General features: G+C 40.6%; 1 long non-coding RNA gene across 2 annotated transcripts in view; it reads left to right on the forward strand.

Moving 5' to 3' along the window:
• Nucleotides 1-15,864, forward strand: part of LOC116594000 — a 34,295-nt gene extending 18,431 nt beyond the window's left edge. The window contains exons 4-5 of one of the 2 annotated variants that reach the window (XR_004287026.1): nucleotides 9,280-9,457; nucleotides 15,053-15,864. This is a non-coding gene — a long non-coding RNA (uncharacterized LOC116594000). Of the gene's footprint in view, nucleotides 1-9,279; nucleotides 9,458-12,098; nucleotides 12,324-15,052 lie in introns of those variants that run through there. The other variant, XR_004287027.1, reaches the window with a different exon arrangement.
• The last annotated feature ends 363 nt before the right edge of the window (nucleotides 15,865-16,227 follow it).

Consider the following 16,227-nt stretch of genomic DNA (forward strand, 5'->3'; position numbering starts at 1 on the left):
TGTTTGTCAATTAAGAAAAAATTTTAAGGAAGCAAGAGAATAGTAGCAAGGTTGGTATTTAAGTTCGAGAAAGGGGAGAAAACATAGGAGGGAGCTGAGGAAGGCAGAAGAGTTATTTTTTAATTTATCAAGAGATGATAATAAGAAATCTATTTTAGCAAAAGAATGACTTGTTTTAGCTATGCTGAGTTTATCATTATATCAAGAATCTTTATATGGTCCATAGATTTCCTGGGTATTTGAAAAAAGACTCTCCAGATTGAAAGACTGATAATATTTCATTGCCTCTTTGCTATTTTTGTGTTATTGGCCTAGAGCCTCATAATAATTTTTAATTTAACAAACTTAAAAGAGAAGTGAAAGAAAACTGACTTCGAAAATATTTATTTATTTATTTTAAAGAGAGAAAGTGAGAGCAAGAGCTATGAGTGGGAGGGGCAGAGGGAGAGAGAGAGAGCGAGAGAATCTCAAGCGGACCTCCGCTGAGCTGGGAGCCCGGCGCAGGGCTTGATCTGACAACCCTGAGATCATGACCTGAACCAAAATCAAGAATCAGATGTTGTCAGTTTATTAAACTGGGCCATCCAGGCACCCCGAAATTGACTTCTTTTTGATTGGACGTATCTAATCATAATTTTTACACTGTCAATGTGTGGATGTCCTGTCTACATCTTTCTTCTGTTACATGGAAAAGTAGGAAGAAGAGTTTAAGGGAGAGAAATCTGTGGACAACACCTTTCACAGTTGCCATGCAGGGGGACAGATGGGAGAAGGAGAGCTTGAAGGTTCAGTACCCATAACACTTTGGACATCCAGTGGACTTGATGTCTCCCATTGATAAGACAGGAGCCCCAGAATTCAACTGCTACCAGATTCTAACTTAGGAATTTGCTCATTAGAAGTTACCCTACAGCAGTGATTTCTTAATCTTTTTTGGTTCCTGGGGTTTTTTGAGATTCTAATGAGGTTATAGACCCTTTCCAAAGATGTATGCACATAAGTATATATGCAGAAAATTACAAACAATATCAGAAGATTTGTAGGCCTTATGAACAGTTAAAAATCCTATTCTAAATCATTATCTTTCAGAGAATTGCAAGAGTCTTTCTATTTTTGGACACAGAAGTATCTTTTCAGGTTTGGTTCCGAATATCATTCAGTTTTCCTGGGACTCAGGTAAAGAAAATATAGATTCATACACAACCTATTGTGTATAGAAAATATAGATTCATACACAACCCATTTTCAGTGTTAAACTCTGAACCGAGAAATATATACAGGAGTCAGAAATTAACAAACAACTTAAAAATTAAATGAACAAACAACTTAAGCCTTAAAACTCAGTTAGTGAAGATGGCTTGAACCATACACCAAAACGGACTACTAAAAACTTGTCCCCCTTCCCCTCGCCACAACCCCACTCCTTCAATTCTAGGACGTGGGACCCACTTGGGGAGCATCCGAGCATCAGAACAGACTATCTGGCTTAGAATCCTAGCTTTGCCACTTACTAGCTTATTTGCTATGTGATCCTGGGCAAGTTATCTATATATAAAATGGGGATAACTGCATCTAACTCACCCAGTTATCACAAGATCAAAATGCTTAGGACAGAGCCTGGCACAAAATAAGCTGTGATTACGATGATAACGGTTATGATTGGATGGACAAAGCAGTGAAATGGACACATTAACCCTGCCTAATGGGGTAATTTGAGCCAGGACATATTAGACTCTGGCTGCATATCATTGGTTAGATTACTCTTCAGTGGAGGGGTCTGTGGGCATGGGAAATTCCGACTCTTTGTGCAGAGACAGTTTACTCAGTGGTGAGCAGCGGCAGGACACTTTCTCTAGGCCACTTGTCCATTGACACAGGAGGCTACAAACATGAAATCTGATAGAAGTGATTTGACAGCCTGTAGAATCCCTTGGTATAGGAAGATGGTCCACACGAGGGGCTGTGTCTGGACAGAGGACAGGTGGGAGCACGAGTAGCACTGCGGAGATGGGCACGAGCAGGGGAGGGTGCCTGCTGGTAGCACAGAGGTAATGGAAGTTTCTGTAGAAAACTAGTAAGTCAGGCAGAGCGATCTGGACCTGAGTGACAGGAATGTAGACCCTTGGTACTCGCACATGTGTGCCTCAGAATCTTTGCACATCCCCCAATTTACAAGGGCCATGATAGCATACGATCCTTCCCCTAAAGATTTCTAGTCCATGTCCTAAAATCATCTTCTTGGATCTCTCCTGTGCCATTCCTGACTCTAAGGATTAACTGTCTTTTGGAAAAGAATTCCATTTTTAAAGAATACTGTTTTTCAGATATGAACAAATGGCATTGAGAGTGGATCCTGGGATGTCGGCTGGGTTCCTTCACCAGGGAAATAATTCAGCCCTGAACAGTAGCCTTAGAGTATGTATCATTCAGATATGGGTCTGGGCAATATTACAAACCACTGCAGGTCATGGGCCTTTGGGGACACTTAAGGATAGTTCAAATTGAGAACACTAAACTAGCTTTTTTTTTTTTTTTTTTTTTTTGAGCTCATTCAGAGCTGTGAACCCCAGCCCGGGGTTGGGGGGGTGTCTACAGGTCAAACGTGACATTCTCAAACCACGCTCTATGTAGCTTCCCTCCAAACCTGGTGCCCTTCCTGTGATTTTTACCTTTGATGCCTGAACTAAAACCAGAACTGCCATCCTGTACTTCTCCTTTCCAGGTTGTCTTTGTGAACTCTTCGTCATCCTCCACTGTTGCCTGGTGCTTCTGCTTTCTTTTAAAGCAAAACCTCTCTGAAGAGCTGTGTCTTCCCTACCTCTATGTTCTTGCCTCCTGTTTTCTCTTGAGCAGACTCCAGTCAGGCTGTCGTACCCATCCCCCTGGTGGAGGTCACCAAATCTTGCCCCTTGTAGCACTGACACACCTCACACCCCCTCCTTCTGAGAAGCTTTCTTGCTTGGGCTCCTCAACACGTCATTCTTCTAGTTCTCTCCTCCCTTCTTAGGCTCCTTTTCTCACTCTTCTGCTCTCCTTCTTGAATCTCAAAAGTTTGGATGATGCTGGCCTCCGCTCTTGGTCCTCTTCCGTCTACCTTTTGCTCTCATTATGACTGATGATCAATCCAGTTATAATGTTTAAAATACCATCTATGTCCTAAATATATATATGTAAATATATATATTTTATACATATTTATAAATATATAAATATATTATATATATAAAATATATAAAATACCTTCTACATTCTGATGACTCTAAAATTTTTCTCTCTCATTCTGGTCTCTTCTCTACATTTCAGATTTGCTTTTCCAGCTGCCCACTTCACCATTTTACTTGGATATGGAGTTGTCGTCTTAAACTTAAGATGGCCAAAGAAAAATTCAGTTTGTCTCCAGACATGCTACTTGTCCAGTGTTTTCTGTCTCAGTAAATGACACCACCAATTCCTGCTCAGGAAAAGTATTTGGCATTTGTCATTGTGTTCCTTCATACCCTCACATCCCATTCATCAGCAGATCCTGTTTGTGCTGCATTTAAAATACACCCTGGAGGCTCCTGGGTGGCTCAGTTGGTTAAGCGTCTGCCTTTGGCTCAGGTCATGATCTCGGGATCCTGAGAGCCCCATGTGGGACTCTCTGCTCAACGGGGAGTTGGCTTCTCCCTCTCTCTCTGCTCCTCCATCTTGCTCATGCTCTCTCTCTCTTTCTCTCTAACATAAATCAATAATCTCTTTAAAAAAAATACATTGTGAATGTGAGCACCTCTCACATTCATGTCTTCTGCTTCATCCTGGTCCAAGCCAACATCACCTCCCTCCTAGACCATTTCTGGTATAGCCTGTAACTGACCTCCACTTTTCTTCCTATGGCTTATTCTACACACTGTACCAAGTTGAGCCCTTAAAATCGTAACTATGATCTTGTCATTCCCACATTTTGCTTATTGTCTACCTCCTGCACTGAATATATCCCAGCAACTAGAATGGCACCCAGCACATAGTAGGGTTTTAATTAATATTTGTCAAGTATAAGAAGGAAGAGCAAAATCAGGCAGTTGTCTTTATGTTCAGAGCCTCAAATACCCTGTAATGGGATTCTCTCCAATAAAAAAGGAGATTATTTTCTTTCTCAGTTGCATGAGGAGGGAGGTGCCCCACCTGTCCTGCCTGCCAAAGAGAATTCTGCATTTGTCTGCTTTGTTTCTTCTCTTTTTAGGAAGAAGAATCCTTGTCCCCAAGAGAAGGAAGGAGATTTAGGCAGTAAGGGAAAGAGGGAGCTGGAGGTGGAAGAGAGGAGAAAAAGTGCAGGATGGGTGTGTTAGGAGAGAGTGTGGAGAGAAGGACACTCAAGAAAACACACAATTGGGAATTTGCATTTCAGATGATTTCTTTGAACAGATCTCCCCAAAGCGAAATTCCCATGTCAACGAGCCCCTGTCCCAGAAGCATAAGACGGTGCCCGTGCGTTGTTGGTATCGTTGACATGTTACAGTTGAAGAAACAATATTTTGGAGAAGGTAAGTTGTCACACAATTGGCAAATACCTTTTCTGTCCAACTCTAAAGGAGGTGTTTTCCCTCACACGGTGCCAGGACTCAGTGTTCAGAACAATTGAAAATGTGACAAGATCAGCTAGGGCTAGGTGTCCTAGGGATAGAGCTGGGGACTAGGAGAGTGGGCTGGATTCAGGCCTCAGGGACATGAGGAGGGCTGCAAATATCCTTCCCTCACAGGCTTGGGAACATCCAGACGCTTTTCTGACTGCATTTCCCCAGGCTGTTTTCAGCTGACTTTCACGCTCTCAAATTTAACCTTGTCAGGCTTGATGATCAACAAGGTTGCAATGAGTATTCATAGAAATTGGTACAGAAGTTAATGTCCAGATCTGCATGAGATGCAGGCAGAAATGAAGACAGTGACACTTACCAAACTTGACAGAAGGGACAAAAGCCTAAACTCTACAAGGAAGTGTTGCAGCCCTTACCAGCGTGTGCTGCTGATTTGTGGACCACACATGCACTTGAAAAACCACAGGATCTCAGCACTGTGGAAATGACAATGACAACTTAAGGAGAGCAGTTGTCACTGTGGGAAGATGCTTAGAAACATGTCCTGCTCCAGCATCCTTAGGAAACCCCCCTGTCCTTGGTTTTAGGTCTTTTCTTCTTCTTAGATATTTTCTTTCTTCTCTTAGTATTAGCTATTTTCTGTGTAAGTTTACAAGATGTATCTCAAATTCTTCCTGGATGTTTAAGGCCGATTGCTCATAAGTGGACGAATGAAAAGAGGTGAAGGAAGGCAAATTTTACAAGTACTTTTTTCTTTTTCTGTACTTTCTGAAAAATAATAATATGGGACACACTCATAGAACCTAGAAGATGATTTCTATTTAAGGAACAGGGGAGAATAGATTAAAAAAAAAAAGTCCTTAATGAATATTCAGTATTTCCTCACTAGAAAGTTTCCAGTTTTCTGGTATTAGTTGTTTTTGGAGGCTTGGTTTTGTAGGTCATACATGGAGTTTTGGGTTTCACTGCTATGAACCTGTGTGTTGCCTGGATCTGATCCAGGACCACAAGAGTCCTTCTTAGGGCTTCCCCAGGTCCATCTGTAATCAGAATTGGGCTTCCACAAGAAAGACAGCTTCTTGTGCTTTTATCTTATCTTTTGCCTGGAAATGGTTAGAAGACTATTTCCAAAATTATACGAAATACATCGGAAAAGAGATAAGTATGGGAAAAACACTCTTCTCTTAGATTGTTAGTATGGCCAATAAGAATACCTATTATTCTCTATAAAAGACCCTGAGCTTTGACCTTCAGGTGTGAAAACAATAGCCCAGTCTAGTTGAAATTTAATGGGAAAAATGCAGAGCAAGTATCAGGTAGGAAATGCATTTGGCCATGAGCAATTGAAAGATCTGACCAGAGCACCTTTGCCAAATAGGTTTTATTATATTATATTATATTTATTTTATTTTATATATTTTTCTTATAATAAGAAGCCTACAGGTGGGCAGTCCCTGGCTGAGAAGCATCCCACACTGTATCAGAGTCCCAGCTCCTTTTATACTTCCATTCGGCCAGCCTTAGCCTGGGAATTTTTCTTCAGGCTCAGTGCCTAATGACTGTGAGCTGACTTTTCCATCTCTGGCTGCATACACATTGCATACTGGAAGAAGGAGGGCCCAACCTGTTTGGCTCTGAGTCTATCTTTTTGTTTGGAAAGGGATGTTCTCTTCAAAGCATTCTACATAAATTCACCAGAACTAAATCTCAGGGCCACCTTGGCTATAGGGGGGCCTTGGAAGGAGAATATTTTCAGCTAGGCCCTCTTTCATACTGAACAAACTAGGGTTATGTTAGAAAGAAAAAAAAAAAAAACAAGGGGATGGATGTTTGGTGAAAAAAAAAATATATAGTGCTGTTGTTTTGTTCTGTTTTTTGGTTGGAGAGGTTGGGAGTTCGAGTGTGAGTAAATGGTATAATGATTGAAAATCACTTAAGCCAGATACTCAGTGGGGATAAGCTGCAGAGGAGGGAAGTAGGACATTGTACGTGGGTGTTCTAATGAATGGGGAACTAATTGGGTCAGCCTGAGCAGGGGAACTTGCCCTGAAGAGCACGTATAGCCAGTGGCTGGAATGGTGGTGGGAGGTTATAGAAGCAAGGAGGGTCCCCATCAGGAAATGGCCAGGGAAGATCAGGGCAGAGAGATGATGCCAGAGTTTATGGGAACACATTTTTAAGGCCAAGTCAAAAAGTCAACGTGGCTCTGGAGGCCACAATCTATCTTCCCAAGAGAGAGTATCTTGCCTGTCTTAAAAGTGGCCACCAATATAACTCAGATTATCTCAGGAACCTGGTCTGTTTCTCAGCTGGTTGCCATTTTTTCTTTTTGGTGGTCACGTAGATTATTGCAGGAGCAATACGGCCATGGTGCTGGATTTTGAGCAAGATGACCACAATCATACAATCCCCATCTCCTAGGAAGATTGTGCTACATCTGCATTGCTTGCAGAACTTGCATCTTGCTGGGGTGTGTGTGTGTGTGTGTGTGTTTGTCCAACTTCTAACCACTTTCACTTCTTCCCGCGTCTCCTGCAAAGAACACTAGGTCTTTGCAGTATTGCTGGCTAGTCACCAGGTGGTATACCTGTGGCCACCGAATGGTGAGGCTGCCTGGGGTCTTGGGCTGTGACTCCGTTCTCCTAGGCCCCTGTTCAGGCCATTGGAGTTACAATGAATTACCCTAGAGTCCATTGCCATAGGAGTAGCTCACCCTGGAGTGGGAGCTGAGGCCACAGGGATCCAGTCCACCGACAGGCTGACTGCAGTCTGTCCTACAGCAATGTATGGGAGCATCAGGCACTGTTCAAAGATGACCAGCAGCTCTGACTTCAGAGGCGAAGCCAGGAAGGAGAACTGAGGCACAGAGTCAGAGTTGAGGAGGAGAGTCCTGTTGTACCATATACTAATCCTTAGGAATAAGTAGAGAAGAAGATCCAGTTTGTAGATGCCAAAGTCTAGGAAGGCCAGAGCCATGGGAGGCTGAAGAAAGGGATGTGTGCCAAGTCCCATAGTCCTGGGACAGAGTCAGGTGGTGGGTTAGGAGGGAAAGTGTTGAAATGCAAAGAGCTGGTTTTCCTAATATAGAGGCTTGTCTGTCTTACAATGTTGGTCTAATCCTGGCCACAGGGTTAAGTGCGGTGCCTGCCCATTGTCATAGGCACATGATCAGAGGGGCTGTGCCCTTGGAATCTCTAAGGGAATTGTTGGAAGTTCTGTCATTAGAAAGTACTTTCTAATCTATTCAGTGTAGGGAGTTGTCCAATTTCTATAAGCGTCCCCTTCTCCGTTGTTTAAAATGGAGACATTTCCGACTTTGTGGCTCCTAGAATAGATGTTATGAGTCTAAATGAGATTATGTAGTTCTTGGAATTCCACTGAGGAAATTGCTATGTAAATTCAATGTATTGTTATTCATGACGTGTGTGGTTGAGCTGAAAACTCTAGCTACTACCCAACCATGCAAACCTTACAATTAGGCTTCCTATACCCTGCATGGTAATTCTCGTTCTTATAGTAGAAACCACAAACCAATTTTGCCTTACAGAAATGTGCTTTCATCCACAATTTCTAATACACATTTTAAAGACTGGCTGAGTTTTACTGTGAAGGTACATCTGCAAAAATTGATACCATCAAGGAAATGACTGTCAGACGTACAGGGCCATGCATGTTTTATATGCTTACCAGGAGTTGATTATGAAGATCATCAATCCAAACCATCTAATGATTTTGAGTTTCACATTACTAGTTCAATTAAGAAATAATTTCCAATAATATGATTGCAAATTATTACATTCCTGAACTTACATACATCCATGTTGTGGGCGTTATCTGATTTTTTTGGAGTAGTCTTTAATTCTTTAACAGTGGCAATGTTTTCTTTGGAAATGCATTCTGGGTAATTTATGTTGTTTTGACAGTTGTTTCTTTGATATAATTTGCAATTCTGCACCCAGAGTTGTAATATACTTCAGTTTAGATAAACGGCATGGAAATACAGAGGTTATCTATGTAAAATGATTCATATTTCAAAATATGGACTTCTGTAAGTTGAAAAAAAGTGTTGCTATTAATCAAACTTTTTATGTTACTTTTTTCCTTGACTGAGATTTGTTGCATTTACTATTGTAACATATTTCCAAAACACATTAGTTAAATGGAGCTGAAAATCATGCATGCATATTTTATGGAAAAAATGTGCAGATATATTTTCAATTTTAAGCTATAAACTATGGCTTTTCTTGGATGATTAAAATATTCTGGCCCATTTAAAATGAGCTACATAATAAAAGGGATGTGCAATAATAATTTCACAATGCTTAATAATACAAAGTGCCTTATCTGAGAAATGCCTTTTAAAGGTTTTATGCATAATTCAAGCACTTCTGCTCTGTATAGAAAATAAGTGAGTGATATGCAAGCAAATTCAGAAATTGAAAAATATTTAAAAAATAATTAAAAAGCCAGACTTGGAGATTTCTGCCCTGGTTTGCTCAAATTAAGAACCATCTTTAAAGGCTTTATGCTGTTGGTGGCTAGGGGACGTAGGGCAGAATGACACAATAGAAAACATTAGGTGCAAACTTTCTCTAATGTAGGTTTTATGGCCTAAAAAAAAGAATTACAAAGGGTTATTGAAGTTTGTTAAATATGCTTCTTATTGTCAATTCATGTCACTGAAGAGAGTTTGCCCTTGCTTACACAGGAGAGGAGCTTTTAGATCTTCAACCAGACACCTGCCAGAAGTACCTTTAACATGCAAACTAGCCAAGGGAGTTTGCCTGCTTCTAGTCACCATCAAAGCAGAGAACCTGAAGAAAGATTACGCACATCCTCCTGGCACTGCCCCTGAGCTATCCCTAATGAAGAGGCAGGAAAACCAGGTTAGAGAATTGTACTGTGTTTACTAATGAAGGTTGGGCTATTGTTCATTTACAATCACCCAAAAGATTAAAATAATTTTGAAAGAAGCTTATGGTAAAAAAAGAGGTGTGGAAAATCAGCTCCAGGAGGAACAGATTAATTACTAATCCACAGTGGAAACCATGATCCTTAGATATATATATTTTTAAACCTGATGACATGGTAAAATAATAATAGAGTTAAAAAAAATGACGTATTAACCAATGACTAGCTGGTCAAATGTAATAACATTCTGGAAGATCCTAATTGCTTCAATATGAAAACTTAGTGTGCTGTCTGTAGGTTTTATCTGTCGAACATGGAATTCTGTTTGGGTGAATTTTTATTTGTGTTTGGTGAAGGTCTTGATTATCTTGTCTAGTTCATTTGAGTTGGACAACCTTAAGATCTTTGTTTCGACTCAGTCTCTCATGAACAAATTTCTGAAAGGACACAATTTATAAATTCGTTGCTTCTCAGAGGTTGTTTTCTTAATAATGTAATAAAAAAAGGCATAAATAAAGCCTGGACCTGCTGAACATGGTCTAGATGCAAAGTCATCTGAGGGCAGGGTTTTTTTTTTGTATGTGTGAATTATTTCCTTAGAGACTTCTAGAATTTGGGCAGAACTTTGTAAACAGTGTCCTGAAGTCTTGTTTATAAGAAATGTCGGTTGCTCTGAGGTCTATGGCCTCATTCCCCCCCTGATCTAAAATCTTTAATGGCACCCATGTCTTAATGGATCAAGCTTGAGTGTCCTGGTGATGGGGAGAAGAGATACAGACAAAAGGATAGAGAAAGGATGTATTGATTTGCATCTCTTTTCCTTCATGTTTTCTGGATATGGCCTTCTCCTTGGTCTTGACATCTTTGTTTCAAGGGGTCTACAATCATCACTTCTTTGGAGCTGATTATGACATGCTCTATAGCTCTCAACACAAAACTGAGTAAAGAGTGGCACTCAATAAACATTTGTTGATTGCTTTAACCTTAGAGAAAATGACATTGCCTCTTTTTAATATAACCTACATGGACAAAGGACTTTTGTTATATTGGAGTAATAGTTACAAGACATCTAATATGGCTTTAAGAGTCACCATTTATTAAACTTAAATTTAAAGAGTAAACATTATTTTAGCATAAGCTGTCGTTGGCCAATCATTACATAAATGAAAATGGAAGCATTTTAGCTGGAGATTATTTTATTCCTTTTACCCTTTAAGGACTCACTTTTGAAAAGACAAGATTTACTAGACTCCTTAGCCAAGTTTAAATCAATTACTCTGAAAAAAACTCCCTTGTTTAATATTGCCTTTTTGTCAGTGTTATCATCTATCTATTATCTATCTATCTATCTATCTATCTATCTATCTATCTATCCAACTCCTTAGGAGAGCATTACATGATTAGAAATAATTGTTGGTTGATTGGTTATGAGCAGAGAGTTTGTGTTCTGAAATTGGAGGTTAAATAAAGCCAATGCCACAGTTCAACACAGAGTGTAGGAGGGGTTGATTTGATAGAGAGAGAACCCCATGCAGTGCAGTGAGGGCCAGGTGAGACGCCTGGAAGGCTCTGGACTACCCTTGGTTCCTAATCTACATAAATGACTTTGGAACTGACTGTAAACTAGTTAAATGGTTGGCTGGTGACAAAAAGATGAGGAAAATAATGCATGCATACTAGGCGGCACAAAAGATTTAGAGGGATTTGTATCAGCTTTGTAACCAGACTGACACGTGGGAAATAAAATTTATTGTTGCTAAACATTGAACATTACTCTTGAGAACTAAAGTAATGAACACAAGTGAAAATAAATAGCATTGAACTAACTAGAGCAGCAAGACTTTCAAAAGAACACTCTGGAGAGAGGAAGGAAGGGTTTTTCTCTAACACCGTCTGGATAACACAAAGCCACAATTCACCTACGCAATAGCATTAGGCTAATTGTAACTGCCCAGATGACAGGTCAAAGTGTTCAGTTTTACCCAATTCATTGACTCCTTGCTCCCACATTCCGAAGAAAGCATCAGTATTTTTAAAAATAGACATGTCAAGATTTTATATCCCCAAGCTTTTGAAAATACAGCAAAAATTATAATACAGTTTGGGTATTATTAGAACGGTTTCGATTCAGCATCTGTGTTGAGTGGCGAATAAACCCATTAGACCTCGAGATATTGCCTTGGCAAACATGAATGACAAGAGAAAGTATTAGTTTAGGGAGTAGCCTCCCCAGGAAAGAGTCAAAAACTCTTTTATCACATGAGACATTAAAAATGGGCATAAAATCTACCAAACAAATTATTTCTCCTTCTGATGTAGTTCTGAGCATATATAGTGAAATACATTTATTTTTATGTCGTCAATGTGTCCTCTCGCAGTTCACCATTAAACTACATTAAACTACCCACGGATCGGTTTTGAACCCCATAGGAAAAAGAAGTTCTTCAGTGTCTTCCCAACAGGCCCCCACAGACACATTAATTGTTTCGGACAATGTCAGTTTTGTCACTCCCCAGGGGCTGAATCTCAAACTATCCCTCTCTTTAGGAATAAGATTGTTTTTTTGTGTGTGGGGGGGGCACTTCCAACTAAATGTATTTGTCTGTCTTCATTGAGGTCCATCCTGAACAGCTGTGATCAGTTTGCTGGCAAGCAAGCCTCGGAAAGGTGGTCGAGAGCTTTATCGCCTCATCCTTTCCTGCAGTGAAGATTCCACTTTGAGCTCTGCCACGAAGTAGCTGTTGATCTGTGGGCCACCGATGAACATCATGAGGCCTCCCTTAGAACTTTGTTTAATTCTGGGCGCCCGGGGGGCTCAGCAGATTAGGTGTCTGCCTTCAGCTCGGGTGGGGTGATGATCCCGGGGTCTTGGTGATGGAGCCCCATATCAGGCTCCTTGCTTGGGGGGAGACTGCTTCTCCTTCTCCCTCTCCCTCTGCCACTCCCCCTCCTGGGCTCTCTCTCTCTGTCAAATAAATAAATAAAATCTTAAAAAAAAAAAACAAAAACTTTTCTTTAACCTATTCACCCACCAAACATTCCTTGATCCAAGAGATAAGAATGTAATGAGCAGTGGTGTCCCTAGAGTTCTCATGGACAGCAAGGACGGGAAGCTTTTCCTTAAAGGGCCAGAGAATAAACACTTCAGGTTTAGATTCTTGGGAGACTCTTCCAAGAGGCGAATTTGAGAGCATGATGTAGGCATTTAAATAATTGTTTAAAACGTAATTGTTAGAAAAAGTAAAAATCATTCCTAAGGCTGGCACAGAGGCAGGAGCGTTGCCTACCCCCGGTCTAAAGGAGAAGCATAAACAGATGGTGATACCTCAGTGTGCAAGCTGTAGTGACAGTAACATGAGGTAATAAATTCTCTGGAACTATTTTCATCCTTCAATCTACCAGACAATTCAGTTTCTGGTTGTGTGAGAGTCCTGTGCCCGATGGGGCGACAGGGAGAGCCATCACCCCTTTGTCTTTTCTTTTCATTCCCCCTCCACCATCTTCCTTTCTCTTTTTGTATCTTTGACTTCCAACTGTCATTCCCGTTTGCTTCCACAGCTCTTTTATTGGATACAAGAAGAGGAGGCCTGGGGGGAGGGAGGAAGGGAAGGAGAAGGCCAACAAGAATTTTAATTTCCCTTGCGCCAACCTAATTACAGAGCAGATACAAATCCCTCCAAATCTTTTGTGCTGCTTTATATGCATTCGTTATTTTCCTCATCTTTTTGTCACCAGCCAACCATTTAACTAGTTTATAGTCAGTTCCAGAGAAATTTATGGAGATTAGAAATCAGCGACCTAAACTGAAGTCCTAGAGACATCTTACCTGTTACTACCTTGGTAGATGATATGTTTTAATAAATTCACTCTATCAGAAACCTGGTGTCAGTGGCACAGCCTGTTTTATCACAAAACTGTGAACTGCCCCAGGTATGGAGTATAGACAATCAGAATGCCTCATCTAGGTTTGTTCTGGAATCTTTTATCAGCCAGAGACCATCATTTTGGGAATCATTTAGATAGGGAGAAGGAAAATATTAAGAGCCTAAAAAAATTCATTCTGTTCTGTTGCATTTCCTTTTCTGTGATTGATTTCGTTTCCACTGGGAAAAGATACTCTTTGAAGTTGTGCATGAATTTTGCTCTTGGAATTATTAACATATACCATTCCTGACAAGTAGTGTGCTCCCTATGGCAATTTTTGATTTTTCTCACAATTAAATGCAGTTAATATTGATTTGTTGTCATTATTAGTGTTTGTTGGTTTGTTGTTAATGTGACTTGAACACCAGCCATATTTTCTTTTTTGGAATATGGAATCTTAGCATCAGATTTTTTTCTAAGACATTCTGACCAGAGTTGACTATGTATGAAAAATGGTGTGCTCGTTGATTTGATGTCTGATCAGACCCACTCTGCCAAGGCAAATGAAGTGGGAGGATTGGGCTGGTAATCGGTGATGTGAGCCCAAACAATGATATAATATGCATATGTATGGTGAGCTCATCTCACACTGGCGGACATTGCAGCAAGGAAGCCTTTTGATTACCATTAGATGAACTCTTATATTAAGAGAGAGATGCAGGCTTGATAAATGTTGACCCATCACCAAAATCAAAACCATAGTCATAGCAAGTTTGTGTGTGTGTGTGTGTGTGTGTGACAAAGGGGGGGGCAGATGTCTGCCACTTAGTCTTTCTTTCTTTCTTACTTTTTTCCCTTTCTTTCTTTCTTTCTTTCTTCTTCTTCTTCTTCTTCTTCTTTTTTTTGAGATAGAGAGAGAGAGGAAAGGGGAAGGGTTGGAATGAGGGAGTCCAGGGGCAGAGGGAGATGGAGAGAGAGAATCTTAAGGAGTTTCCTTGCCCAGCACGGAGATCATGAACTGAGTCCAAATCAGGAGTCCGGATGCTTAACCAACTGAGCCACCCAGGGATTCCTGCCACTTAGTCTTGTCCCTGGCCAGTCCTCTATGGACTTATGTCTGGGTCATAAAAGAAGAGAAGCCTTGGACTACATTTTCCGTGAGAAGAAGGCAGTTCTGTGGTATTGGAATCTATGGTAGCCAATCGTGAGTCGTTCTTTCATCCCTTCTTTTTTGCAACAAACAATCTTATTTTTTGGGAGTCTCAGCTATAGGGGCTAAAATCATGAATGATTTTAGTTATTGATGGTACTCTTACTCCTTTGGACAGAGTTTCCCTTCCCCAGTGCTCCCCAGAGCCAGTGTGACCCAATATGTGGGGAGTTCTGTTCGATGCTTTGCAAGGAGAAATCTGCAGATGGGCTTCTGAGGAAAACTCTCCGACCTTTTTGTCAGTTAATGTTTTGTGAGGAGTTGCTTGGATCCATGGCAGTTTTCTTGTGATCGGGGGTGACATGCCTAAGAATGAAAAGCTGACAAACAGGAATGGCAAAGCTTAGATGGAAAGAAATTAGATGTTTGTTGGTGTTGTGGAGATGCTGCACCAAATCTGGAACTCTAGTCTACCTCTAGACTTCTTGTCAAGTGACATAAGTAAATGCTTTTTATGGCTCAAGCCACCTCTAATTGTGTTTCCTCTTTCTTTCAGTTGCTTGAAGCCAAATGACTTTACTCCCAAAATGAGGAGGGATACTCTCATCCACTTCACCACAAAGCTTGGAGAAATTCTATACTTCAAGGGCCCCAGCTGAAGAAGTAGCGGGGTTCACGGGGGGTGGTAGTGTGGAGCCAGAGTGTGAGGGTGTGGGGGACAAAAGCTGGTGTGTGGGAAAAAGAAAGCATGGAGGAGAAAGGCCTCCTTCTTAAAAGCCTTGGTCTGGATGTGGCATACATCACTTGCATTGCCACTTCACAGTGAGAATGAGTTATGTGTCTCTACTGCTAAATTAATTAAACAAGGAGGCAGTTAGACTGTGGTGGTTCTAATACTTGAACAGCTTACATACATATTCCAGAACCTAAGCCTGTAAACTCTTCAAGGTTAAGAGAAAAAAACCTAAGCACAACAAATCACAGAAACAGCTAACAAGGCTTTTCCAAAGAAGGAGAATGCTTTAGCTTTAGCAAATCAAATAATACCCTTGTTGCTTCCACCTTTTCTCTCTAAAAGTCTTTCCTCTCGCTCTTGTGGGTGGAGTGCTCCTAACCACTCTGTTTTTGGCACTGCCCTTTTGGAATCTATTTTTACTCAAATAAACTTAAAAGTTTCAAAAATTTGCCCTAGTTTATCTTTCAACACTACCTAACGGCCAAAGGAGAGAGAGATGGTTTTTCCCTGGGTGGGTAGCTGCTTCCTAGTTACAATTTTATATCTTGAAATGGGAGAATGGATTTTGGTGGGCAGTCTCTGCCCCATCAAGATCCTCCCAGAAGTACTTGTTTGGCCTGGGGTTGGGATGGAGAGGATAATCTGCAGAACTCTGGTATTCTGAACTGGATGATGAGGTAAGCCAGTAACATTTAGGTTAACAAGACCAGCTATTTACCACTGATCTTCTAAATGTGAAAGTGGCATTTTCCCTCCTTCCTTGAAATTATCTGCCTATGTGAAATTACTGAATAATTTAGAAAGAACCTTTTCTCTTGCCTAACTACTTAGATTTGGAATGGCCATCACATTGAATTTCTTTTATGATTTAACATACACCATGTATCAACAGTCTAAAATGTTCATCATCATTAGCTATCAGAGAAATTAAAATCAAAACCATATTGAGATACCACCTTACACCAGTTAGAATGGCCAAAATTAGTAAGACAGTA

This window comes from Mustela erminea, chromosome 6 (genome assembly GCF_009829155.1).
Source record: "Mustela erminea isolate mMusErm1 chromosome 6, mMusErm1.Pri, whole genome shotgun sequence".
NCBI lineage: Eukaryota > Metazoa > Chordata > Mammalia > Carnivora > Mustelidae > Mustela > Mustela erminea.